Source organism: Cricetulus griseus (genome assembly GCF_003668045.3).
Source record: "Cricetulus griseus strain 17A/GY chromosome 1 unlocalized genomic scaffold, alternate assembly CriGri-PICRH-1.0 chr1_0, whole genome shotgun sequence".
Taxonomy (NCBI): Eukaryota; Metazoa; Chordata; class Mammalia; order Rodentia; family Cricetidae; genus Cricetulus; species Cricetulus griseus.
In genome coordinates, this window is record NW_023276806.1 from 7,982,245 (window position 1) to 7,985,994 (window position 3,750).

Here is a 3,750-nt window from a genome sequence, read left to right on the forward strand (position 1 = left end):
TGGAGTTTGGAGTGCTGCCTAGCAACCAGGATGTGAGCGAATCATTAGAAGTTGGTAAGAAGATGCTAAATTTAATTCAGATTCACAGAGTTTTGTTTCAAAGAAGCACAGAAATGTTGACTCAAAAATAGAATAATTTATATACCTTGCAAAAGGCTTTGAAGAGGTGATAGATTTTCAAGATAAAATGATTCTGTTTGCTTTTGTCCTGATCAGTGCTGATCTTCTGTTTTCATTTTCTTTCAGTATCTGCTTTTATTGTGTGTTGAGGTTGACTTGTCCCCCAAAGATTGCTCTGAACAGCATACTCATGGTGAGTCTCCCTTCTCTGTGGATATTCGGACTAATAGGGGCATCTAACTACGAACTGACCAATGAGACAGGAAAGGAGTAAGGCTTCGGTAGAAATTGTGGACAGTTTCCTGCTCCAGCTGCAGAAAAAGTAAAGAAGAAACTATTATTCTTTTGTTTGTTTTTCGAGACAGGGTTTCTCTGTGACTTTGGAGGCTGTCCTGGAACTAGCTCTTGTAGACCAGACTGGTCTCCAACTCACAGAGATCCGCCTGTCTCTGCCTCTGGAGTGCTGGGACTAAAGGCATGTGCCACCACCACCTGGCTGAAACTATTAATCTTATCAGAGATGCCAGATTTTGTTAAATGGATAAACCCTTGGTTTGCACCTGAAACCAAAACCATGGCCAGATCTTTATTCATAGAAAATGCAACTGTAGCTTTGAATGGGGTTCCAGTAATAAAATGTAACTTCCTGGTTACTCCCTCCAGACTGGGACCACAGTTGGTGGCACTCTGCTAGCTGTCCTGAAAATGAGTCTGCAATCCCATTTGTTCCGACACATCCTTTGACTTCCGAAACTCTTCTCTGCTTTGTGTCTCTGTGTGGTTCATAGTCAAATACCCTGCAAGGGGAGCTTTATGTGCTAGCTGCAATTTATTGTATCGTGACCGCTTGTGGGTCTCAGGCATGCTTTTGTTACTAAGTAGAACTCAACATAGGCCACTGCGTTCTTCACGTCAATGCAGACATTAAAAATCACTTAGTAGTCAGATGAAGCCAGACCTATGGACACTTACTCTGCTATGAAAACCCAAAACCTGGATAGGCATATGGATTCTCTGCAGAGAAGTGGACACTGTGTTGAGCTCACTGACATGCTATGGCCTGTCTCCAAAAATGCACTTCAGAGCAATTATACCCAGCTTTGCTCATTTCCTTGGTTTATTCTAAACTGACCACAAAGAAAAAATCCTTAACACAAGACAAGACAGACCCTGAGTCCTGAATCTGTTGTCATTGTCTTTAATGAAAGGGGAAATCTCTAGATCTCTTTAGTGGATATTTTTATTTTGCTTTAATTTTAGTTTGGGATCAGCTAATATGTTAAAAATCTGCCATAAATCAGCATAAATTCAAAGATAGACTACTTTGTTTACATGTTTATTTAAATGGAAAGTTGATTTTTTAACTGCCCACCAATATAAAATCAACTGTTAAACCTCTATTATTTTTCCTCAGATTTTTTAAAAAATATTTTTATTTATGTTCATTGATGTTTCTTGACTGCATGTATATCTGCATGAGGGTGCCAGGTACCCTGGAACTGGAGTCACAGGCAGGTGTGAGCTACCATGTGGGTGCTGGACATTGAATGCTAGTCCTCTGGAAGAGCAGCCAGCGCTCTCAACCACTGAGCCATCTCTCCAGCCCCATTTCTCAGATTTTTAAAGAGGAATTCTAACTTGCTGAGGGGTTTTCAAGACTTGAACAAGATGTTTGACAAGTATATAGCCTTTAAGCCAAAAGATAAGTGTTTTTCTCTAGATGTCTCGGGTCATGAATGTGCTGGGGCATGGTGTTTCAAAACACCATCATAGAATAAAATGTGCACGGAGCCTGGATGGCATATCAAAGAAAAAAACAGAATAAGGATCTGATTATCTCGTCACAGTGACGGTCTTTAGAAAGCCTTCTCCTCACCCTCCCCTCCACTCCTTCCTCCTCTGTCTTTTTCTTCCATAATTATATTCGGAAGGACAGTACACTTGTGACTATGAATACAGCTCTGGTTTCCCTAAAGATAAAGTCACTACAAACAATTATTCAAAATTTCATAGATTATTCAAGTTTCATATATACAAAAATATAACTATAGTAAATAAGCATGCATTAAAAAGACATGTTTTCTGTTGGTTTGGGTTTTTGTTTTGTTCGGAACTTCCTCTTTTACTATGTTGTTTCCATTCTCTTTTGGTGGAATAAGTGACCATCTGAATGCTAACTAATATCAATTTGGTCTGATATTTTCTGACAGGTGTATTTGAAAACAACATATTGTATAAAGCGACGCATGTCACTGGAGATGAGAAAAATGACGCTCAGGGCCATCTGATGGGACCCTCTAATATAGAATGCCGTTTGTGTCTCTTCTGTGATTATTTCTATGTCCCAATTATTAGCAGCCATCAGTGCCTGGGGATGATGCAGAGCAAAGCAAAACAAAACAAAGGTCTGTCAGTCTGCAACTCACGGATAAGTCTTAGGGGCTGCAGATGGATTTATTGGCTCTCTGTTTCTAAATCTGTCTAAAAGACCTGAACAATTTCCTACCTGAAAGAGGCTGAGAGCTGAGCACCTGGAGGCCTTTCATAATGACAGTGGCGGGGAAGCACAATACCGCTGGAGTTAATTTTTGATGTGAGCTGTGCTGCTTACTCAGACTCAGACAGACACTCGTCTCCTGCAGCAAGGGGAAATAAAATGTTTCCTGAAGATGCTGTGGTTTATTTTTGCACATGCTACTTATATAAAGCACAAGACAAATGAAGATTTTTAACCCTCATTTGGGCTCCATAAAACAATGTAAAATCTACCTTAACATCTATTTTTATTTTTATTTTAATACCTGATATTTTTAAGTGAGTAAATGAATGTTTCTCTCTTTATGCACATATAAGGCAACTTACATAACCTCTAATTAAAATAACACATAGTTATCTTTTTCAGTGCTATTAATTGAAATGCTGCTTTGTACCAAGCAGGGTATCATGAAGCAGTAATTAAAAAGACAGGAACTTCCCTGAAATCTTATTAATGTGGTGTGTGTGTGTGTGTGTGTGTGTGTGTGTGTGTGTGTGTGTGTGGTGTATGTGTGTGTGTGTGGTGTGTGTGTGTGTGTGTGGTGTGTATGTGTGTGTGTGTATGTGTGTGTGTGTGTGTGTGTGTGTGTGTGTGTGTGTGTGTGTGTGTGTATGTGTGTGTGTGTATGTGTGTGTGTGTGTGTGTGTGTGTGTGTGTATGTGTGTGTGTGTGTGTGTGTGTGTGTGTGTGTGTGTGTATGTGTGTGTGTGTGTGTGTGTGTGTGTGTGTGTATGTGTGTGTGTGTGTGTGTGTGTGTGTGTGTGTGTGTGTGTGTGTGTGTGTGTGTGTGTGTGTGTGTGTGTGTGTGTGTGTGTGTGTGTGTGTGTGTGTGTGTGTGTGTGTGTGTGTGTGTGTGTGTGTGTGTGTGTGTGTGTGTGTGTGTTGTATGTGTGTGTGTGGTGTGTATGTGGTGTGTGTGTCTGTGATGTGTGGTGTCTGTGTGCCTGTGTGTGTGTATGTGTGTGTGTGTGTGGTGTGTTTATGTGGTGTGCGTGTGTGGTGTGTGTGTGTGTGTGTGTGTGTGTGTGTGTGTGTGTAAGAGAGAGCATGTGTTTGCATAAGCAGGATGACTCTAGACAGGTCATTAAGAACAA

General features: G+C 40.6%; 1 long non-coding RNA gene across 1 annotated transcript; it reads left to right on the forward strand.

Moving 5' to 3' along the window:
* The first annotated feature begins 245 nt into the window (after positions 1-245).
* LOC113833482 lies at positions 246-2,888 on the forward strand. Its single transcript, XR_003481183.1, has 2 exons — positions 246-313; positions 2,331-2,888. It is a non-coding gene; the product is annotated as an uncharacterized LOC113833482 (long non-coding RNA).
* The last annotated feature ends 862 nt before the right edge of the window (positions 2,889-3,750 follow it).